Here is a 25615-nt window from a genome sequence, read left to right as displayed (position 1 = left end):
ACTTTGTACCACATCAGGAGACACCCACTTCTTGGTTTGCTAATCCCAAGCACCAGAAGCATCTTCTGTTTCTTCTCACACAGAAATAATCAAATATACTTGTTCCATGATTTTGATATTCATTCCAAAAATTATATTTTATAGCATGAAGAGCCTTTCCCATCATTTCATATCGCAACAATGCCAATCCTTTTGTCCTTCAAGGCAAGACATGTGATGAGACCGATAATGATACAAACTCTTGTAGCATCAATAGAATTTCTAAGAGACACTACTCCACCACTAAGAAGACTTCCTTTGCCAAAAAACGTAGTGGATAACCCATAGATTGTTGCTATGATGTGAACAAAATCTTTATTCTTTGCAGTTTGTTTTTCACTCCCAACTAATTGATTGCATTTATCATTGTCCAATCCATTGTTATGGCCTACATACAGTTTTATTTTCCATTGATATCCTGGACTTAAGTGACCATCTCTACCTTCATGTTGCAAGAAATTGAATTTTTATAGAAAACTCAGCCAAAGTGCAAAGTTTTACGTCTACTGAAAGTAGCTAGGAGATGTGGATGCATCTTGCTTGGAGTTATTTGGTCAATGTTTCTTATTAGATATATTGAGCTCTCCTCTAACAATGTATCTCTAGTCTGACATATAGTTGTTTTAAATATATAGATATGATGAGTGACCACACCAGTAAAGTGAAGTTGGTGATCATCAAGACTTTGCTACAAGGCATTGGACTTTCTGGAGATACATTGTCAGAGGCCATGGCAGATTATGTGGAGATGGATGATGCTAGTTTAGACAGTGCCATCAAGATTCTTGGGAGATTCAGTATGCTTGTACGTCCTGGAGAGGGTGCATCCTCCCAGCCACATGCAGGAGTGGAGACTTTTTCTCATACACACACTACAGTGCATCGATAAGCTTCTTGATTGATAAAATAGTAACATCATCATTTTTTACATATAGAATTCGTAATATATGTATCCTTTTGATGTCTTTGTTTGCTTAGGACTCTTATCCTAGGTACATCACATCATGGGAGTCAGCAGCTTACTCCTTATGTACCTCCTCCTACTCAAGTAACACCTGATTCACAGGCTAGTGACCGTCAGTCCCATAGGTATGTATTTTATGGTGAATACATATTAAATATCAAGTAGTTTTTAAGAACTCACATCTCAATGTATCGTATGTTTGTATTGCATGTAGGTGTTAGTGGGGCAAAGTATCACACCACCAGCCTAATCAATTGGCGAGACACTACGAGTGCCCCCACCAATACTAGTGTGCATGTGCACTGGAACTTTGGGTGTCACGTGCGACATCACACCAGACGGGGGTATCCTTCAAGTCGGAGTCGGAATTGCCTTTTCAGACGTCAGATGAGAGACCTTTGTATGTTTTATCTACAGTGAGTTCATGTACCATGGGAGTAAGTATTATTTAACATAAAGAATATAAATTACAGCTTTTTATTTGAATTACTAATTGAATTTATTTTTCAATTCAGCGAATCAACTTGAGGATGATAAGAAATATGTCATCAACACACTGGAGACAGAGTTTGGGACAGGATGGAATCGGAAGTGGTTGCTCAAGAAAATGTGCAAAATCATGAGTCATCGACACAGCAATGCACAGTAAGTAGAGAGAGAGAGAGAGAGAGAGAGAGAGAGAGAGAGAGAGAGAGAGAGAGAGAAATGAAACAAAATGAAATGCTATATTTATGTCTTCAAAAGGCCAACATGACCTATGAGACCAAAAAGTTATGACTAGAGAGCTTTGATATCAATGTCAGGTAGAACAATGGTATTTATGGTTTGTTGCGGAACAAGTGTGAGATCGTACATATCTATGGTCTCTCAATCTACGTCCATGAGGCAGTTGACAAGCATGGGGCCCATACTACTGCCACATACATCAAAGATGGGGTGACATAGTGTCATAGAGAGAGAGGGAGAGAGCAGGACTAGAGCAGCAAATGGGTAGCGTGGGGGGGGGGGGGGGGGGTACTATGGCAAAGAGTATTGCGGGTACTCACTAAGGGTGCTACTGGAACTGCTTCCAGGAAATGATAGAAGATTGTTGGCTTCAATGGTCTACTACTAGGCCAAGTCAATCCAGGAAACAATTCTTGATTGCGGGTACTGAAGGTTGAGATGCTGATATTGGGGTTGAAACGCGAGATAGAAGTCTTAGTAGAGGAGGAGAATCAAACCCCGATACACACTTTCTTTCAATGAACTTGAAGCTAAGATTACCTTGTACACAGGTAGAGAAAGAAAAACGAGTCTGATGGAAATTAAACCTCGACACTAGCCATATGAGGCTATCACCACGAGACTCCCCACCACCCACCCTTGTTAGTAAGTTTTCAAAAGAATAAAAATCATGACTTCACATGAATTATTTTGAGATTAAATCTTACTAAGAACATAGGCTGACACGTAAGATTAATAGTCTTACTAAGTTGACACTTAAGACTAATAGTCCTCATCGTCATCTCTGAGATTAACCATCAATACATTTCATCTTCATTATCCTTGTTGACTTCTTCGAACTCCTCCTTCCATTGTTAAATCTATGTTGATGTTCATTTCCTCTGTAGGCTCGACATCCATTATTTCTTCCTCTTCGGTGTCTGTAGTGTCAGAGTTTGGATCATTGTCATTCTCATAATCTACAATGCCATCATCATGATCGGAAAGAAGAATTCTACACCTCTTTGATGTCGATGTGTCTAGGTTTGAGGATGTAATCAATTCATCCTGATATGTTCCCTCAAGGTCAACGCTATCAAAACAAACAAGTGCCAACCTCTAGGTTGGACATGCACAACTTGCCACCATGGATGAGCATCTATATTCTTGTAAAAGAACACTTGCTCAACATGAGTTGGAAGAATGTAAGGCTCTTTTGTTGCACACAATAACTTCGAGAAGTCGACGGACCAAAATCCAGATGGTTCTCTTTTCATTGTGGCATTATTACCTTTATACTCGGCACGAAACCAATCCACCTTCAAACCCACCTGTCAAAATATACAAATCAAAACTTTAGAATTATGTATAGCTTCAAGAAATCTACATGTCATTATTGCATGAAGAGAGATTTCATTTATCTGCTTGAAGATACGATACGATACGATACTTCATAAATGCCGACTATGGTTCCCACGTAACCAAGTTCACCATCAACAAGATTTGTGTATCTTGAACTTGCACGTGATAATTGCTTGAAAGAGGAAATGATGCAAGAATCTTGAGTTAGACGTAAGTCGTCAATAGATTTTATCCGACGATGTTGTCCATAAGCCCACATGTTGGTATACATTCGAGCCTAGACCAATAAATCAATTATTTAAAAAAAATGAAATTTGCTTGTTTAGTTCAGAGTTTTCAAAAACCAACAAGTTACTTTTCTTTCACACCCGATCATAAGCTCTCTCTGTTCCGTTGAGATTGGCTCATGATCACTAACCACTCATTGCATATGGGTGTATAACCAATCCATGAAAGTAGGTATGTCCCTGCCATTATTTACATTGGTTTGACGTTTAGATCTCCTCTTTTTATGTCTACCAACTCATTTTCTTGCAATTTTCTCCTCATATTCAGCAACGAATTGATGCATGCATTCACTATTATAGACAATGAAAGTAGAAATATCCAATTTATCTTGGACCTTACGTCAAAAAGGGACTCCCTTACTGGACATGACATGGTAGAAGATGACTCATTTGTCCATATGTGTGGAGCTTTAGAATTGGTTTTCTCAAGGTATTCACAAATGTAATACATGCATTCTTCAAGCATCCATCCCTCTGCCATAGAACCCTGTGGTCTTTCTTTTTTACGTACATAACCTTTCAATACTCCCATAAATCTCTCAGCCCAAAACATCCTTCGAGTGCTCACAACACTAGTGAGGTCTATCTCATCCACTAGATGGATTAGAAGATGAACCTGGATATCAAAAAAGGAGGTTGGAAGTTCCTTTTCCATTAAACAAAGAAGCTCTATACATTCACGCTTCTTTTGTGGATTTGACCCTTTGGCAATCTGTTTAGATGTAATCCATCTCTATCAGTGAAAGAAAGAAGATATTAGGGATGTTTTTGAATTAAAATGATATCAAATAAAATTTTATACTAAAAATTAAAAAGCGATAAGTACCTTGCAAGTGATCCAGGGCAATATATTACATATCGGACTCCTCTTATAGTACATCCATCAAAAACAAGGGGTAGAACATGCTACATACATGATTAATTCGATCAACAAAACATGCAAGAAAATAAATACTTACAAAGATCTAGATAGATTTACCTTCACAAAATTGTGTCAATCATGTGTTTTTAAACCAGACAAGCTCTTGTCAACTAGAGTGAACATGTTTCGACAAGATGCTCCATATCCTGTAGACGTACGAATCAACTGAATCTTCTTGTTGATAGTCTCCAGCTCTTCTGTCGTGAGCACCCATGGGGCTAGCTCGTAGGTTGTCTCATGTCAAGTTTCATCATAAAGTGGCCATAGATTGGGCTTTGATTTTTGATCCTTTAAGTCATTTCTTGTTGTCACTGTGTCTTTCAAGCCAATGAGGTGTTGTCATAATGAATGACCAACGTTCTTGAATATATGCATAGGATCAAGAAGATGGCATATCTTCAAATCCTTCCAATATTCCAAAGTATGCCATATCAAAGTGTAATATTTCCGCATGAAATATCAACAACCCTAGACCCACACATCCCACGCAAGAGGAATTTGGAGTGGTCCCTGCACAGAAAAACCCTGGGCTAAATGCTCCACCCTCACGCGTTAATAAATTCCAGTCACATTGTGCATAAGAGGCCGTGGCTTGAAGACCACAAGCCCATACGGGAACACCTCTTGAAGGGGGAAAAAGGGGATAATGGTTAAAATTGTGGCAAATTTTTTTATTATAAACCCCTCCCCCTGTGCCGATGCATGGCAGGGAGAGGGAGTGTGAGAAGAGCATGACTTGTGTGGAGTGGTGGAGGGCATGGGGAGGTGGCATGCAGCCCGACACTTGGAGGCTCCCCCCCCCCCCCCCCTTAGTGCTATAAAAACACCCCCTCCCCAAGCTTGAGGGGAGGGAGGAGAGAGGATTGGCCGTGCTCTTGCCTGTGGAAGCCCGCCAGCTACCACGCCATCACCAACAGCCGTCACCACGTCACGGGCTACTGCCGCCTCCGTCGTCACCATCACCATCATCATCCTAATCATCATCCTCTTCATCTCCTTCGTCATCATCCTCATCATCCTCTTCATTATTACTTTCTCTCTCCATGTAAATTCCTGCCACAGAAGCTTGGAAGCTTCTTTGGAAGCTTCCATTAAAAGCCTCCTTAAGCCTTATTCACCCGTGCTCTCGAGTTTTTCAAAAGCCGTGACTGTAAGGCCCATTCCTACACAGAAAAAGAGAACGCCAGGCAGAAAGAGATTCGTAACACGTAAGAGACCCAAGAGGAAGTTCTGAACCGAGATTTAATGGCTCCCAAGCAAAAGATGCGAGGCGCACACATGGGAGCTTCCAACCCGATTACACGTGTGGACAATGCTCCGAGTCCTAATGCCCAGGTTCCATTTATAAACCCGCATGAAAAAAATGCATTTAGGCATGTTTAATTTTCGTAGGGGATTATAAATGCATTTATTCATTCGATTTACAAAGTGGAGTGCATGTCGAATATTGGAACTGCTCGCACTCCCGTGGACAAGGGTAGTTGCAATCTTCTTGAACGTATAATGCATGACTTAGAAGATGATATCGTGCTAAGAAGGATAGAGCTTATGTCACATGATGCACTTATGAATTAAATTCATGGTCGTGGTTCATATAGAGGATAATCTTAGACGCCCATTGAATGTTGTCCAGATCGTCGTAATGTATGGAAAAGAATTATGAACTTGCAAATTGCATGCGAGGATGGTTACATTTTAGGTCGATTAAGTGCTAAAGGACAGGTTAAATCATAAATGGTCTCATGGCATTTGCTCATGCATGGAGTTCTTTAATCGAAGTTGTATTTAGGAAAGGATGCATTCTCATATTAAAGCTTGAATTCAATGCATGAAACGAAGGGTTTATAAGCATTGTTCTTGATGTAAATCAACGTAGGATTTATACAAGTTAGCTTTGAATTGTCAATCACTATAGTTTAGGCAAGGAAATGTAACGATCATTGTATAGCTGCATAGAAGGAAAAAGCCTATGAATCGCATATTTGCGTGGAATGTCATATCTTGCAATTATTTTCATCTTTTAAGAAAAGTATTTACATCTCTAAGGAAAGTTCACCTCTTATCGCAAGACAATTAGATCAATTAGGTAAATCGCTTGTAATGGTGTAACTCTAGTGATGATCACCTCAATGTGCTAGGTAGAGCTAAGCCTTATTAAAATTCTACCTAGTATCGCACTCGGGAAACCGACTTAATATTTCTGACCTCAAAGGTCCTACCCACATTCACGGAATGTTGGGGTTAGTTAAACGCCCATGCAAGAATGATCTAGGGTTCTTACCCTAAGGATCAATTAGCCAAATACTAGACCTCCATATGGATTTAGGAACCCTAGGACCAAAGTGTCATCGGCCTAGTAGGGTTAGGCTTGGATTGGGTCAAGAGGACTTGCAAACCCTACATCTTGACCTAAGGTATTCTTGGCCAAGGAATACCGTGTGTCAAGAGAAATAATCCCACAAGTTAAGTGCGATACTTATCTCGTACAACAAGTTGCAACGTCGCATGGTTTTGTGTCTAATTCACAAAGTAGTATTGCCACTCCTTAGGACAAGGTTGGCAAGATGTAAGTACAAGTCTAATTTTCTGGAGGATGAGTAGACATCCTGCTACATCACCCTTTTGTGAGGCTGATTTGCCAAGTTAGAATAATTATGAATTGCCTAGCAAGCAATTGACCAATCAAGTTAGGGTGACGAGGTTGCCCAGGATTTATTGTCTTTAATGGAAATGCAAGATGGAAACAATTTGGGTTAACTGGGTATAAACCCTAACCCAAGGAAAAAAAGGGTAAACAACCAACTTAGCTTACGAAACCCTTGGGATCTTGCCAAGTCGCAATTGATCATGGATCGATTGCCAAGTCGCAATTGATCCTGGATCGAATGGTGGATGCATTCGGAGAGAAGGATTCACACCTTAGCAGTTGGCCGTATAAACGACCACTGGAGTACTTGTGTTTGTACACTTAAGAGCACTGTTTGTTTTTCTTTGCTCAAAGAACTAATGTTGGAAAATAACTAATGCTTCAGGTTGAAAGCCTGGAGGGAGAGGCAGCATCAGTTACCCCCCACTGTCTGCCTGACCCTATCCAAGGGGTTTGTTAGCCGCACTGGGTACGTGGATCGAACCCACCGCGAGATGTCTCTCTGTGGGTGCTACTTGGAGCAAGAGGACGCTTGGGTGCTAGGGGGGGCTTTGGCCGTAAATCCCTTGCCTCCGGGTCCTGCACAAGAGGCCAACGTGACTCGAGATTGGATCTCGAGGCCCGCATACTAGTCTACGGGCAGAAACTTGGAATAGCGATCCCTGAGAATTGCTTGCCTTTGGGCGGATTATGGAATTGCCTTCAGGCAGATTATGGATTAGCCTTCGGGCTGGATTATATGATGTATTCCAAAGACTGATAAATAAAGATCAAATGTTGAAAATGAACTTGTTTTGCATTGTTTTTCTATGTCAGTGCCTAAGTTACATGAAGGAACCAGTGATTAATTGGATAATTAAGGAAGGTGTTTTTACTTGTCAAACTAAACGTGGTAGGTAATTAGATAACTAAAGCAACCCGAGGAAAGTGTGGTGGATGTGACCGTGGGTCCGTCCTATGGAAGGGTGGTCCCGATTGGTCGGGAACTTTTCTCAATGGAATTGACAGCAAGGTAACGATGACCTTGAATCTAGAAAGCTAGAGTCCCGATTTATACTGTTTTAGGGGAATGGAATGGGACTATGCCTTACGGGCAGAGAGGTCGAGCTTCACATCCCTCTCGTTTCCCATTTTCCTTGAACCAAGTGCAGTATAAATCCGCTTCAACCCTGATGTTTCTGCATAAAGTAGTTCGGATGCTAGTTACCTTTCAAGAACTTGACCATTAGGAAAACCCTGATTCAGGAGAAGAAGTTTCTTCTCAAACAAATCAAGCCAACAGAATTCGATGGTAAGGGAAGGACCGTCAAAACTGATGCTAAGATCTAGATCGAATCCATGGAGGATTACTTCGAAGCAGCAGGTACTGCACCCGCTAACCAGGCTATGCTCGCCAAGCTGAAGTTTACTGGCGAAGCAAGACTTTGGTGGAAGCAATGGTGTAGAGACCAAGGGATCTCGGAAGGGTCTGTTACTTGGGAGAAGCTAAAAGAGCTGTGCAAGGAAGATATCTACCACCTGCCTATCGCACGCAGAAGATGAACAAATTCTATGAACTGAAGCAGCTTGGTCTATCTTTTGATGCATACTATTCAAAGTTTGTCTCTCTTTCAAATTACGTGCTACAAATGGATATGACACAACAGGTGTCAAAGTTTTGTGTCGGATTAAACCCACCCATGAACACCCGCCTGGAATCAATGCGCCCAACAGACCTTCAAGATGCATTCATTCGAGCTGCACCGATAATACAGGTGGTGCAGACCAAGCCAAGAAGTAATAGGACTTGGTCTTACAAGGATCAAAACAAGGGAGTGTTTAGGTCTTAGGCCAAGAGAGTGCAGGGCCAAAATCAGGCACAAAGGAAGAAAGCTAGGGCAAATGCTGCCAATAACCTCTTTCCTACCCAAGGTAATGGCCGCAATCTCCTATGCTTCCATTGCAATGAGCCCGGTCACTTTAAAAGGCAGTGTCCCAAGCTTAGCGGAGGACAATGTCAAGGGCCATCCCAAGGAACCGTCCGTGGACAAGGAGCCACCGTCATGGCTAGAGGGAGAACCTCCAGTGTTGCCAATAAGGAGCTGTGTGATGAAGAAGACCCAACCATGGAAGCTGACTTTGAGAGGGCAACGCCGCTCTTCACAAGAAAGGCCTGAATCGCCAATTCTCGATGATTCAAACTCCATCGGATTATCAAGGTAAAGGCTTTAGAACCTTGATTGATTGTGGCAGTACACATTCCTTCATTTCACCAGTCTATGCAAGAAGATTAGGAACAGCCACAAATGATGTACCTACCTTACTTGTGGAATTAGCAAATGGTCATGAGGTCTCTTGTACCAGGCAAACTGCTAAGGTGAAATTCCTACTGGGTGGAAAGTTGACTTTGGTCAGATTTCGAGTAATGAACTTAGGAGTCCACGAATGTTTGCTCGGTATGGATTGGCTAATACCCAATGATGCCCACATTCACTGTGGAAAGGGACAAGTTTCCTTTCGAAATTCTGAAGGGGAACTAGTTACAACTCAAGGAGAGGCTGGTAGGCCAAAAATTCAACTGGCCAAAGCATCTTGGATAATAAAAGGAGTCAGAAAGGGGCTATCTGTCTATTTTATTAAGCTAAATAAGCTAGATCAGAATCAAGAGTCTAGGGAAGAACCTTCATGGCTAAAGGAGTACGCAGACGTATTTCCTGAAGAGCTGATAGAGCTTCCTCCTCAAAGGGAAGTTGATCACAAAATCAAGCTATTGCCAGGAGCTGCACCAATCGTAAAGAGACCATATAGGATGTCCATCCCAGAAGTGATTGAGCTGAAGGAGCAACTCAAGCAACTATTAGACCAAGGCTACATTCATCCCAGTAGTTTGCCATGGGAAGCTCCAGTGCTATTCCAGAAGAAGAAAGATGGAATGCTTCGGTTATGCATTGACTACAGAGGGTTGAATCAATCAACCATTAAGAACAAATATCCCATTCCAAGAATATATGAACTTCTTGACTGTCTTCAAGGTGCGAAGATCTTCTCCAAGATCGATCTCAGGTCTGGATATTATCAGATAAGGATCAAAGAAGAAGATATCCCAAAGACGGCATTCAGCACAAGATATGGACACTTTGAGTTCCTAGTCATGTCATTACGGTTGACAACTACTCCTACTATCTTCAACAGGCTAATGCAGGATATCTTTAGGCCCTAGCTTGATGACTTTGTACTCATCTTCTTTGACGATACCCTAGTCTACTCCAAGCAGGAAGAAGATCATGAACCCCAGCTTCGCATTGTTCTTGAAACAATGAGAGCACACAAGCTTTATGCCAAGAAGAAGAAGTGTGCATTCTTCAAGTGACAGATTGAATATCTGGGATTCATTGTATCAATTGAAGAAATTTCAGTGGATCCAGCCAAGGTCAAAGACATTCTGGAATGGCCAACACCAACAACTGTTAAAGAAATACGTAGTTTTCTTGGATTGACAGGATGGTATAAGGTCTTTATCAAAAACTATGCCTTGATTGCAGCGCCTCTGATGGATCTACTGAAGAAGCAAGCATCAATTGTATGGTCACCTATTGAACAGTCCAGCTTTGATAAATTAAAGCAAAGCTTGGTATCAACACCTATTCTGAAACTTCCAGATCTTAGTAAGGAGTTTGAAGTGATAACTGATGCTAACACACTTGCCTTGGGATGTGTGCTTATGCAAGAAGGTCATCCTGTAGCATACTCTTCAAGGAAGCTGAAGAGCCATGAAAGAAACTATGCTACCCACGATCTGGAGCTGTTAGCTGTCATCCATGCTCTCAAGCTTTGGAGACACTACTTGCTGGGTAACAAGTTTACCCTAGTGACGAATCATAAAAGTCTTAAATGGATTTTTATCCAGAATGAGCTCAATATGAGGCAATGTCGATGGATTGAAGTGCTGGAGGAATATGATTTTGAAATCAATTATCGGCCTGGAAAGGAGAATGTAGTTGCTGATGCACTCAGTCTCACAAGGCATTTCTAAATTCTCTGATTTTGCAAGATCCATCAACAGCAAGATCTCTAGCCACAAAGATATCCATGCCAAACAACCCAATTCTCGAGCTAGCTAGAGAAGAGGCATGCCATGACCCGATCTATCAGAAATTGCTAAGGGAGATCCCCATCAAGGATCAAGACCCGAAGCTACAAACAAAGTATCAAGAATTCTCTATCAATAGTGGACTTGTCTACTATAGAATGAGATTATATATACCGGCAAGCCAATCAATCAAGCAGAAGATACTTTGGGAAGCTCATGACTCCCCTTTCTCAGGACATCTTGGCTATGCCAAGACCCTTAATACGGTCCGAAAGAGCTATTATTGGGATAGGCTTAAAGGTGACGTTCTCAAATATGTCACGGAATGTTTGTCTTGTCAATGCATTAAGAGAGAACATGTCAAAATGCCAGGGAAATTGCAACCACTTGACATTCCCCAAATGAAATGGGAATTCATTAGTATGGACTTTGTCATTGGCGCCCCAAGTTCAGGGAGGATACAACTCCATTATGGTTGCAGTGGATATGTTGAGATATCGAGCTCCACTCGTGATATGCTAGGGTGACCGTTGTGCATTTATGTCACCGACTTGTCAGTTGCAGATGCGGTTGGTACACCGCCCATGAATAATAGCTAGATGACAGCTATCCTTATCTACTCTAGTTCGTGGCTCAGTTAGTATCCTTATCTACTCTAGTTCGTGGCTCAGTTAGTATGCCACCTTAGTTAGTTGAGTTTGGTTTGAGACCCATATATAGGGTTCTTCTATTTCTTTTGTACGAGAGTTCTTTTGGCTTACACAACTAAGAAGAGGAAAACTGTTTTTAGCCTCCACCCTTGTGTGTATTCCCCCATTGTACAAGCAAGAAAGCTACAAGTGAGACTTCTTCCTTCTCTCCCACAATCTTGACATGGTATGAGAGCCTTGTTCATGGTAAGGAGCTCAAGAAAGCAAGCCAAGTTCGCGGTGTTCTAGTAAGAGGACCAGTGTTGCTTTCATTCTTCTGTTTTGCGAGCAAGTCTCTGCAGGTAGCACAGCCGGAAAGTGCAAGAGTGCATTGTCTAAGATGCCCTTTGCGGTGAAGCAAGAGGGCAGTATATAGTGGGGAAAGGGCTTTAGTCCCGGTGACCCTATTTTTTTGATTTGAGGCCATTTTGGGGCCTGTTTTGGAGGCGGAAGTTTTCTGCATACGCACTCAGGAAAATGCCCAGTTTTATGTTGTGCGACCACTGTTCTACATGTCGGTGAAAAGTTACTGTAGAAATTACATCGTATGCCTGTGCCAGAGACATTGGGAGTTACAGAATCATCCTTGTTGCCTGTTGATGCAAAATCGTCACTAGGAAGTGACTGTGTGGTCAAATACCACTTTCGTCAGTTTTGCAGATTTGCCCTTGTGACGCTGAAGCTGTGTTCTTTGCAGTGACAGAATTTTTTGCAGTGTTCTGTAATTGCGTCTGATTCTCTCTCACAGATTGTCACTAAAAAGCTTGACAAGAATAACTTCCAAGCATGGAAGTTTAGAATGACGAATTTCCTTATGGGAAAAGGATATTGGGAATTTGTTGCAGGAAATGAAGAAGAACCAGTTCTTCCTGATGTTCCCAATCAACAGCAAATGCAAGCATTTAAAGCATGGCATGAGAGAGCCAGGAAAGTTATGTATTGGCTGTCTATCAGCATTTCAGACTCTATGATTGTGCATATTTAGGATGCAAGTACGCCAAAGGAGGCATGGGATACTTTGTCAAAAATGTATAGCACAAATACGCAAGCCAGGAAAATGCAGCTCAAGCAAGAGTTCCACAATGTGCAAAGAGAAAGTATGAGCATCAATGACTACCACATCAAGGTGAAGAAGATTGCAGATGCACTTGCTTCCATTGGGTCACTAGTGGAAGATGATGATTTAGTTTATGTGACCTTGAATGGTCTAGGAAAGGATTATGCACAGTTTCGAACATCCATTTCCGTCCATGAAAGATTTCCTGATTTTGAGGAGTTGATTGCTCTTCTAATTTCTGAGGAGCATAGAAATGGTGGTGCATCTTCTTCAGGAGGAACTTCAAAAGAAGCTCTCTTCTACTCAAATGTTGGAAGAGGTAGAGGCAGAGATAGAGGAGGCCGATCTGGAGGCTCTGGTAGAAATCAGAATATGCAGCAAACTCAAGAAAACCAGTCCTATGGAGGAGGACATGGTAACTCTAGAGGCAGGGGAAGCCAAAGAGGTCGTGGTGGATGGCAAAGAGGGCAAAATGCTAAGAGCAATGTTGAATGCTACTACTGTGGTAAAATGGGTCATATGGCTAAAGACTACTATAAAAACCAGAATGACATCATGAATGGAAAACTGCAACAAGGGAATTATGCATCTTCTAGTAGACAGGGTGATGACAAAAATGAGCATTTGTTTATGGTGCAGCACATGACCAATTCTGTGACAAGTGCAGAAGAAAGTAACGATGTGTGGTATGTTGACTCAGGTGCATCAAACCACATGACAGGACATGCAGAATGGATGCAGGATGCAAGGAAAATGAAAAAACCAGGATTTGTGGAGACTGGTGATGATACTGCACATCCTATTGTGCAGATTGGAAATATTCCTTTGTCTATGCAAGAAGGGAAAAAGAAATACCTGTCTGATGTATTTCATGTTCCGAATATCACCAAGAACCTGGTTTCTGTTGGTCAAATGGTTGAGCAGGGCTTGCAGGTCAGATTTAATTCCCATGGATGCTTTGTTGAGGATATGAAAAATAAAGGTCGCTTGATAGCAAAAGGAAAGAAGAAGGGCAGAATGTTTACATTGGATGCAGACATGCCTAAATTGAGTGCAGCAATGTTTGCACATGGGACCGGTGTAGTTGCAGATATTGATATCTGGTATAAACGCATTGGTCATGTTAATGTACAGCGACTTAAATCAATGCATGCCCAAAATATTGTTGCAGGATTGCTAAAATTCAAGGTTGCAGAAATGCATAAGGTATGTGAAGCCTGTCAGTTTGGAAAACAGGCAAGGAAACCATTTCCTAGACATGTTCAAGAGAGTAAGAAGCCATTGGAATTAATACACTCTGATATGTGGACTACTAAAGCTGCATCTCTTGGAGGCTGTCATTATTTTGTCACTTTTATTTATGACTATAGCAGAAAAGTTTGGGTGTATTTTATGAAAAAGAAAAGTGAAGTTTTTGGGCATTTCAAAACTCTTAAAGCTGTGGTTGAAAAAGAAACAGCCCTGCAAATAAAATGCCTAAGGTCAGATGGAGGGCGAGAGTACCTCTCAAATGAGTTTGCAAGGTTCTTGCGGGAGCATGGCATAAAGCAGCAATATTCATGCAGTCATACCCCACAGCAAAATGGAATTGCAGAAAGAAAAAACAGGCATATTGGAGAGGTATCTCGTGCCATGCTCAATGAAAAAGACCTGCCAGACTTTTACTAGGCTGAGGCAGTTGCTACAGTAGTCTACATAATGAACAGGACTCCCATTGCAGCAATACATGGCATGACTCCAGAGGAGAGGTATACTGGTAGGAAACTAGATATTTCTCATTTGAAAATTTTTGGTTGCATTGCCTATGTTCATGTGCCAAATGAGTTGAGATCCAAGTTGGATCTAAAAGCTGAAAAGTGCATCTTTATTGGTTATTCTCTGCCCAGCAAAAGGGTATAGATGCTATAACCCTTCTACTCGTAAGTTTATAGTGAGCAGAGATGTTGTTTTTTATGAGATGAGTAGCTGGTATAAACCAGTAAATGTGATTGATAATGTAGATGCACAAAATGGTAATGCTGCACGGAATTCATAGCAGCAGTCACAAGATATTAACGGACCTAGAGTGTCCTCTAGCAGTGGTTCACATTCTTCGCCATGGACAGGCAGATTGAGATCAGGAGAATCTTCTCAAAGCAATGCAGATAGTGGTATGCAAGTATCACGAAAAGGAAAAGAAAAGGTAGATCAGTCCATGTTTGATGTGAATGCAGGTCACTCTTACGTGGATGGTGAATCCAGTGGCTCAGAACAGAGCATTGATGATGAGTTGGGTATTCCTTCTATTGTTACACCTGGAGTAAGGAAGACCATGGATGTTTTGAGAGCACCTGGGAGTGAACCTACTTTGCGTAGGTCTACCAGAGCTAGGTATCCTGTGGATAGGTTGAAATATGATGGATTTACAACCATTCACTATGCATATATGGTCAAAGTGATACAAGAACCAGAACCCACTTCCTTTGAGCAAGCCATGGAAAAAGAAAAATGGGAGAAAGCCATGGATGAAGAAATGGATGCCTTGGAAGCAAATGCTACATGGGAATTGGTACCTTTGCCTAAAGGTAAGAATGCAATTGGCTGTAAGTGGGTTTATAAGGTGAAGCACAATGCAGATGGTTCTATGAACAGATACAAGGCAAGATTAGTAGTCAAGGGGTATGCACAAACATATGGCATTGATTATGAAGAAACATTCAGTCCGATTGCAAGGATGGCAACCGTAAGAGCAGTCATTGCTATGCCTGCATCAAAGGAATGGTATTTACATCAGATGGATGTAAAGAATGCCTTCTTGCATGGTGATTTGCAAGAAGAGGTATATATGGAGTAGCCACCAGGTTATGTGCATGTTGTTCATCTTGAGTTTGTTTGCAGGTTGAAGAAAGCATTGTATGGCTTGAAACAAGCACCTAGAGCATGGTCTGACAAGATAGGACAATATCTTGTCACTATTGGCTTTTAGATTTCCAAGGCAGATTTCTCACTTTATGTGAGAAAAATAGAGAAAGGTATTATGCTACTTGTCATTTATATTGATGATTTGATTATCACAGGTGATAGTGATGAAGATATCCTTCATGTGAAAATGCTATTGAAGTGGAAGTTTGATATGAAGGATTTGGGAGAGCTGCGTTATTTCTTGGGCATTGAGGTGATTAGATCACCAAGTGGGATATGGCTCTTGCAGAGGCAGTATGGATTGGACATGCTGTTCAAATATGGGATGACAGGCTGTAAGCCTATTTCAGTTCCTTTGGAGCAGAATGTGAAGCTGAGCGCAGATGCAGGTGAGCTTCTCGAAGACCCTACTATGTACAGACGCATAGTAGGAAGTTTGATTTATATGACTATTACCAGGCCAGATTTGAGCTACGCTATTGGATTGGTAAGTCAGTTTATGTAGGCTCCAAGGAAACCACATTTGGATGCGGCTAGACGCATACTCAGGTACGTGAAGTCCACATTGCAGTATAGACTATTTTATGAGACTGGGGTTCAGATACAGTTGTATGGATACACTGATGCTGATTGGGCTGGTAGTATTTCTGATAGATGATCTACCAGTGGATATGTGTTCTCTTTTGGGAGTGCTGCAGTCACTTGGAGGAGCAAGAAATAGCCTACAGTTGCCTTGTCAAGCACAGAGGCTGAGTACAGGGGTGCAACAATGGCTGCATGTGAGGTAGCTTGGTTGCATAAGCTACTTTATGATATGCATCAGCCTACAGATGGGACAGTTGTCATTTATTGTGACAACATGAGCAGTATACACTTGGCAAATAACCCAGTCTATCATGCTAGAACAAAGCACATTGAGGTGCATTATCACTATGTGCGGAAGAGGGTTTTACTAGGTCTTATTGATCTAGTTTATGTCAGCACAGAGGATCAGGTAGCTGACATATTTACGAAGGCATTGGGCGCAGAGAAGCTGCACAAGTTCAGAGACCTGCTTGGTGTGCAGGAATTGGGATTGAGCTCGAGGGGGAGTGTTGAGATATCGAGCTCCACTCATGATATGCTAGGGTGACTGTTGTGCATTTATGTCACCGACTTGTCAGTTGCAGATGCGGTTGGTACACCGCCCATGAATAATAGCTAGATGACAGCTATCCTTATCTACTCTAGTTCGTGGCTCAGTTAGTATCCTTATCTACTCTAGTTCGTGGCTCAGTTAGTATGCCACCTTAGTTAATTGAGTTTGGTTTGAGACCCATATATAGGGTTCTTTTATTTCTTTTGTACGAGAGTTCTTTTGGCTTACACAACTAAGAAGAGGAAAACTATTTTCAGCCTCCACCCTTGTGTGTATTCCCCCATTGTGCAAGCAAGAAAGCTACAAGTGAGACTCCTTCCTTCTCTCCCACAATCTTGACAGGATATGCTCACCAAGGTTGCACACCTTATCCCTGTTAAGACAAACTATAAAGCCTCAGACATCGCAAGGTTATTTATTAAGGAGATATTCAAACTGCATGGGTTACCCAGAAGAATCATTAGTGATCGTGACTCTCTCTTCACATCACACTTCTGGAGGGCTATCTTCGAGGCCATTGGGACTCAACTCTATTTCAGTACAACTTACCATCCACAAACCGATGGTTAAATGGAGCGAGTCAACCAAGTCATTGAAGATGTACTTAGGGCACACTGCTGTCACGAACCCAAAAGGTGGATTCAATATTTGCCACTGGTTGAGTTTGCCTACAATGCTTCCTACCAACAAAGCATTTAGATGACCCCTTTTCAAGCATTGTATGGGCATGATTGTCGTAATCCTTTAAACTTTTCAGATCCAACCTTGAGGGTTGAAGCTTCAAAGGAGATGTTGGAAGACATGGATGACCAAATCAAGCCAATAAGATAGGACATCCAAGCCACCAAGGATAGACAAAAGGCTTACGTGGACTTGAAATGGCAAGACAGATCCTTCGTTGAAGGTGATATGGTCTTCATTCACGTACGTCCAAAGAAGAGTTCCCTATCCTTGGGTGAATGCAAAAAGTTAAGTCGAAGGTATTATGGGCCCTACAAGATCCTCAAGTGCCTAGGGCCCAATGCCTACAGACTGTAACTCCCTGAGAACTTAAAAGTTCATAATGTATTCCATATCAGCCTACTGAAAAAGTATGTGCCTAACCCTAGTCACATGCTTGATGATCAACAAGTTGTAATGCCTAGCCAAGGAGTCCTTGAGCTACGGCCTAACAGGATCTTAGATGTTAGGGAGAGGCATTTGAGATCCAGGACCTTGAGAGAATACCTCGTCCAGTGGAAAGATTATCTCGAAGAGGATGCCACTTGGATGGATGAAAGTACTCTCAACCAACAATACCCCCAGTTCTTCTCGAGATGAGGACATCTCGATTCCTCTAAGGGGGAGAGAATGTAATATTTCCACATGAAATATCAACAACCCTAGACCCGCACATCCCACGCAAGAGGAATTTTGAGTGGTCCCTGCACAGAAGAACCTTGGGCTAAATGCTCCACCCTCACGTGTTAATAAATTCCAGCCGCATTGTGCATAAGAGGCCATGGATATCGCAAGCCCGCACGGGAACACCTCTTCAAGGGGAAAAAAGGGGATAATGGTTAAAATTGTGGCAATTTTTTTTATTATAGACCCCTCCCCCTCAGCCGATGCATGGTGCGGAGAGGGAGTGTGAGAAGAGCATGACTTGTGTGGAGTGGTGGAGGGCATGGGGAGGTGGCATGCAGCCAGACGACACTTGGAGGCTACCCCCCCCTTAGTGCTATAAAAACACTCCCTACCCGAGCTTGAGGGGAGGGAGGAGAGAGGATTGGCCATGCTATCGCCTGTGGAAGCCCGCCAGCTCTGCCACACCATCGCCAACAGTCGTGACAGCATTGTAGGAAGCATTGTATGCAAACTCAACCAGTGGCAAATATTGAATCCACCTTTTGGGTTCGTGACAGCAGTGTGCCTGACAGCATTTTAGGTCGGTTAAGTGGTTGACGGGTTAAATCATAAATGGTCTCATGGCATTCACTCATGCATGGAGTTCTTTAATCGAAGTTGTATTTAGGAAAGGATGCATTCTCATATTAAAGCTTGAATTCAATGCATGAAATGAAGGGTTTATAAGCATAGTTCTTGATGTAAATCAACGTAGGATTTATATAGGTTAGCTCTAAATTTTCAATCATTATAGTTTAGGCAAGGAAATGTAACGATCATTGTATAGCTGTATAGAAGGAAAAAGTCTATGAATCGATATTTCCATGGAATGTTATATCTTGCAATTATTTTCATCTTTTAGGAAAAGTATTTACATATCTAAGGAAAGTTCACCTCTTATCACAAGACAATTATATCAATTAGGTAAATCGCTTGTAATGGTGTAACTCTAATGATGATCACCTCAATGCGCTAGGTAGAGCTAAGCTGCATTAAAATTCTGTCTAGTATCGCACTTAGGAAATCGACTTAATATTTCTGACCTCAAAGGTCCTACCCACATTCACGGAATGTTGGGGTTAGTTAAATGCCCATGCAAGAACGATCTAGGGTTCTTACCCTAAGGATCAATTAGCCAAATACTAGACCTCCGTATGGATTTAGGAACCCTAGGCCCAAAGTGTCATCGGCCTAGTAGGGTTAGGGTTGGATTGGGTCAAGAGGACTTGCAAACCCTACATCTTGACCTGAGGTATTCTTGGCCAAGGAATACCGTGTGTCGGGAGAAATAATCCCACAAGTTAGATGCGACACTTATCTTGTACAACAAGTTGCAACGTCGCATGGTTTTGTGTCTAATTCACAAAGTAGTATTACCACTCCTTAAGACAAGGTTGGCAAGATCTAAGTACAAGTTTAATTTTCTAGAGGATGAGTAGACATCCTGCTACATCACCCTTCTGTGAGGCTGATTTGCCAAGTTAGGATAATTATGAATTGCCTAGCAAGCAATTGACCAATCAAGCTAGGGCGACGAGGTTGCCCAGGATTTATTGCCTTTAATGGAAACGCAAGATGGAAACAATTTGGGTTAACTGGGTTTAAACCCTAACCCAAGGAAAAAAAGAGTAAACACCCAACTTAGCTTACGAAACCCTTGGGATATTGCCAAGTTGCAACTGATCCCAGATCGAATGCTGGATGCATTTGGAGAGAAGGATTCACACCTTAGAAGTTGGTCATATAAACGACCATTGGAGTGCTTATGTTTGTACACTTAGGAGCACTGTTTGTTCTTCTTTGCTCAAAGAACTAATGTTGGAAAATAACTAATGCTTCAGGTTGAAAGCCTAGAGGGAGAGGCAGCATCAGTTACCCCCGACTGTCTACCTGACCCTATCCAAGGGGGTTGTTAGCCGCGCCAGGTACGTGGACCGAACCTACCGCGAGAGGTCTCTCCGTGGGTGCTACTTGGAGCAGGAGGATGCTTGGGTGCCGGGGGGGTTCTGGCCATAAATCCCTTGCCTGTAGGTCTTGCACAAGAGGCCGATGTGACTCGAGATTGGATCTCGAGGCCCGCATACTAGTCTACGGGCAGAAACTTGGAATAGAGATCCTTAAGGATTGCTGGAATAGCCTTCGGGCAGATTATGGATTAGCCTTCGGCCTGGATTATATGATGTATTCCAAAGACTGATAAATAAAGATCAAATGTTGAAAAGGAACTTGTTTGGCATTTTTTTTCTATGTCAGTGCCTAAGTTACGTGAAGGAACCAATGATTAATTGGATAATTAAGGAAGTTGTTTTTACTTGTCAAACTAAATGTGGTAGGTAATTAGATAACTAAAGCAACATGAGGAAAGTGTGGTGGATGTGACCATGGGTCCGTCCTACGAAAGGGTGGTCCCGGTTGGCCGGGAACTTTTCTCAACGGAATTGACAGCAAGGTAACGATGACCTAGAATCTAGAAAGCTAGAGTCTCGATTTATACTGTTTTAGAGGAAGGGAATGGGACTATGCCTTACAGGCAGAGAGGTCGAGCTTCGCATCCCTCTCGTTTCCCATTCTCCTTGAACCAAGTGCAATATGAATTCGCTTCGACCCTGATGTTTCTGTGTAAAGTAGTTCATCCGGGGCTCGACGCTAGTTACCTTTCAGGAACTTGGCCATTAGGAAAACCCTGATTCAGGTCGGTCCTAAGTGGGAACGGCCATGGGAGTGTCGGGTGGTGCTTTATGGACTTTCTTCCTGATGGACTGCTAAGATGTGTCTAATCAAGTGGAAAGGGGGACACGTTACACAAAGGACTTTGAGCTAGAGCATGTTTTCCTCTCGCTTGCTTCTTCACAGTGTCATCATCATTGCCGCTTATGATCTTCGACTTCGAATCGATAGCGGGTCCAATAGTCCACTTTAGATACCAATCCTTTGGTGTCATTGGTATTGGGCATCTCCCTTCTTCTACCTTTCCATTAAAATGTATGACTTGCCTTCTATCTTGTAGATAATTATCTTTAGATAAAAATCATCTATGTCGAAGATATATATTTTTTGAGGTTTTTGCTATAAGTCAATCTCAACCAATCACCATAAATTGAACAAGCTTTATAACCCTTGATACATATCCCTGCATGGAAAACATAACAAAGGTGATTAGCGCAATGAACATTATAAAAAAGTATGAGATAATATATATTTATTTAAACCATTTACATGAGCAAAAACCATATCCTGGAAAGTTGTGGATAGTCCATGCTAAAATTCCATGAACAATGAATTGTCTTTGACCAATGCTTCTAGACATATCCGTGACATCAATCCCTCTCCCCAAATCTTGAAGATCGTCGATGAGAGGGGCCAAATAAAAATTCAAGTCTTTAACTTGTCATTTTCCTAGAATTAAGAGTGAGCGCATTAAATGCTCTTTCTTAATGGTGAGATATGGGGGTAGATTATAGTTAATAACTACCACTAGTCATGTAGACCATTTACTTGATTTCATTGAAAATGGATTCACACCATCTAATGCTACACCCATCTTTAAATTGTGTGGTTCTTTTGCAAAATCTGGCCATCGCAAATCAATATGCTCAAATGCAGGACTATGTGATGGAATTCACATTACTCCATCTTTGCTCTTGCGCTCCGCTCCCCATGTCATAAGCTTAGCTAATTCGGGACTTTGGAACATATGTTTTATACATAGAGTGAGGGGAAAATGTCTCAATACATTTCTAGGGACCTTACCTTTCTCCTCTTTATAACAAGTCATTTGAAATTTTGGACACGTCACACTATCCTCGTATAGACCTCTACATAAAATACTATTGTTGGGACATGCATGTATAGAAGAATAGTCAAGTCCAAGACTACTTATCATTTTCTTCACCTCATCATGTGATGCAGGAAGGGAATTGCTTGTCGGCAAGAACTTCTGAGAGAGCGAAGCCTGTAATTTCATTAAAAATATGATCAATAACAAGCAAACATGTTTAGAATGTAACAAAAAAATATGTTAGATTATTACATACTTCAAAAGTGCTGAAATGGATAGATTACTCCATCCAAAACAGTTTTCAAGGTTAAGAATAAGTAAGATTGCACTTAGTCGTGTCAGTTGGTTTGCTGCGTAGATACACTTTAGAGCTTCTTCTTGAAGATACTTCTCATTGTTAGGAATGTAACTCGCACTATCATTTTGATACCAATCCTCAATAAAATCAAACATGCCATCATCATTAGCAAAGATAGTCTTGCATACACATTAGGATCACTCTTGCGCAGGATCCTCATGCACTCTATTGACATGTGAGATACGTCAATCGAATGTTGATTTGTGACATTATCGATGTCATTATCCGAAATCTACACATTTGAAGGTAAAGAAGATTGTATCAATAGCATGCTTCTATATAAAAGGAAAGAGAGATGTGCATGGAATTCAATAATTATCATAGATACGAAACATTTAGAGACAATAAAAGATGATTATCAAATTAAATTAGAGATAATATTAGAGAATGTGGTGCAAATTAAAGTGTAGAATCAGGGTACAAGAGTCCAAAATAACATTAGGAATTGTATACAATGAAGCTCTCTACCCTCATCTGTTAAGGGTGCTCGTGGAGGTCTATGCCATCCATAATTGACTAGTAATTCATCACTAGCACGTAATGATCTAATAGCATTGACAACTATGTATCTTTGTACATCCCTACTCATATGTCTTGGTTCATGACTATTCTCACACTCCACAAACGTGCAATTGGTTCTTGCACTCATCCCTGGACTACTATTGATTAAACCTACTATGTTTTCTTAAGAGTAAGGTTTTCCATCAACATAGAGTCTTTGTCCTTCTACATGTGTAATCTCTCTATCAGAAATAGAAGCTGCACTCATGCTCTAAATGTAGCGAGTAAGCTGATGCCATGGACCCCATCTATATATAGGTCCACAAAAAGACATAAGAGTGACCTCTGAATGAGGGGGCACATGCAAATCCTGTGCAATAAAGATGCCTCATCCTGCTCCACTGATGGTAGATAGAGCAATCATGTAGCGATTGCCCTAGAAGCTAAAAACCACTCCATCTAAAAGAAGTGATCCTCTTTTCCATCCTCCATATCATCTTCGATCATATGTCTATACTAGAGAATGCAAACGAGTAGGCAATGGATGATCTCCACCTGTCTCAGCCTCCAAAGCAAGAGGTAGAGGATGTCAAGAAACCTCGAGCTCCAACTGACAAATGGCCTGTCTGTGTCATGTGCGAGGGACATGTGCACCACTAATAGTGGAAGTCATCCTTGTTGTGTCATCAAGTGAATATACCTACATATATAATATGGTTGCATTATATATAAGCCTTTCATTTATAAAATAACCAATAATAAAACTAAGGGAGAATAGTCACATACCATAGGTCAATGTTGCTCCTCAGGTGGTGGTGCTTGCTCAAAAGTACCATGAGTCATCTCATGTGAAAAGCACTCCCTTCGTGGCCTCCGATATGTGCCACGACAATGAGCACTTCAGCATTTAATAGACTTATCATAGTAGAAATCATTGTAAACAAGTTCATGTGCAGTATTGGAACTTTGTGCACCCCAACCACCACCAGTAGGAGGTGGCCGTGTATCCTTTGATTGGTCTGAATTTGATTTTCAAGTACCATAAAAACATGAGACATCTATCAAATGATCAAAGTTAAAAAATCAATAAAAGTAACAAAACATTGAAATCCAAAAAGTTCTTTGGTATATTCTAACACTTATTGTAATATGAAAAATAAACAGACGCTACTGTATGGTGGAGAGAAACAAGAGGAGGGCTGATATGTGCATGGAGACATGGCAATACTTCCTCAAGGAGAGATGCCTATGCATCGGCTTTCCTCAGGAGAAGGTGTGTGCCTTTGCTAATGTATATTAGAATTAATATAAACTTTTCTAGATTGATTCTAACTATTCTCTAATCTATGTTATTTTGTTTAATCAAATTTACATAGGGGGTAGCATGAAAGATAGTGATAGCTGGTCACACATCTAGACTGGGCTGGATGGGACAATATGGATTTGTGGCCACATTTGTGAGTATAAGCCGTTCAAATTTTAACTTTCAAAGGTAATATTATTGAATGAAAGAATCAATAAGTCTTTGGTCTTGATGTAGACCAAAGACTATGGTCATGCACCTATGGCATAGGAGATGGAGTACGCCACATACTATGGCTACCGCTATCGTGCCGCTACCCACACACCATGTAAAAAAATGTAGAGTGTGGCTTTCTTATTGATTTAGAGAGCCAATTCCATTTTAGACATTAGTGTTAGCGTCCATGGTTCAAAAATATTAGATTTTTGGACAAGTTTTAGCCTAATTTTGATATTTTAGATATTATCTCTTGTAAAAATCCATAAAACTATAGACAACTTCTAAATTAGGATGACATGTAAAAGAAATAATGTAGCTTTCAGCCAATTTGAGAGGATTTTATGTAAAAAGAGAGATTGACGAAATTACGCGACGCGCGATCACTGTTTTCAGGCAGTGAACAGCACTCCGAAAGGGGGTGATGAAGAAGGAGTGATCTGGCAGAATTCTAGCCAGGTGTGCTGGTATTTTACCCCCCTTTCGGAGTCAATGGAAGCATCAAATTGGCGATTTGAGTAGCATAGAGGAAGGTATTATTTTATACACGTTTTTGTCTATTAGAGTTTTATCTTCTCATAATGCAGGAATAAACTAATAGTCTTCATCTCTGTTAGTATTCTTCTACATTTTCTAATTATTTTTTGGAGTATTCTCCTACATCTTCAATTTCTTCGAACCCCTTCTCTTCCATCTACTCCTCTCCTTGAATCTACCTTCACCCTGTTGTCTCTTACCCCCATGGTGGACTTTCGACACCAAACGCTCCGATACCATATTAAGGGAAGTTTATGCTGTCATCATAGGTGAATTCCGAAATATATTTGGGCTAATTTAGGGCTGATATCTTCAGCCATATTCAGAGAACTAGCTAACATTATTCTTTTAATTAATTTCTTATTATATAGAAGACATCTTGTCAAAATATGCAAGTATTATGTGCCCCTATGGTAGGGCAATGTTTGTGGATCATTCACAAATACTTTGAGTTGAATTAAGAGGAGCTTTTTCTCTTATTTCTTGACTATGGTAACTTATCCTTATCAGGAACTCAATTTGAAGCTCTCTTGAAGCAAGTCTCTTTGCCCTACAAGCCTTGTAATTGACTCATAAGATTTTGTTCCTAACAGTCTACATTGAATGTAATCATGCAAAGTTGATTCATGCTATGGCATCATGTATGAATGATGGGATGCAGAGTTGTCTATGATACATGACAGCATATTGTACTTGATTTTATAATTTGTGATTGCTCTTATAGTCAAGAAAACAAGCTTGATTTGAGCTTGAAAC

The 25615-nt window shown here is 41.1% G+C and overlaps 3 pseudogenes; 1 reads left to right on the top strand and 2 right to left on the bottom strand.

Annotated features, from left to right (window-relative positions):
• Window positions 1-679: 679 nt before the first annotated feature.
• LOC148029070 (uncharacterized) lies at window positions 680-24448 on the top strand (annotated as a pseudogene).
• Window positions 2492-2985, bottom strand: LOC148029072 (uncharacterized; annotated as a pseudogene).
• Window positions 22715-23438, bottom strand: LOC148029071 (uncharacterized; annotated as a pseudogene).
• Window positions 24449-25615: the final 1167 nt, after the last annotated feature.

Source organism: Lygodium microphyllum, chromosome 11 (genome assembly GCF_053477565.2).
Source record: "Lygodium microphyllum isolate KBCC chromosome 11, Lygodium_microphyllum_v1.1.10, whole genome shotgun sequence".
In the NCBI taxonomy this organism is placed as follows: domain Eukaryota; kingdom Viridiplantae; phylum Streptophyta; class Polypodiopsida; order Schizaeales; family Lygodiaceae; genus Lygodium; species Lygodium microphyllum.
The sequence above is the reverse complement of the archived record's forward strand: the minus strand, read 5'-3'. Positions and strand labels throughout refer to the sequence as shown.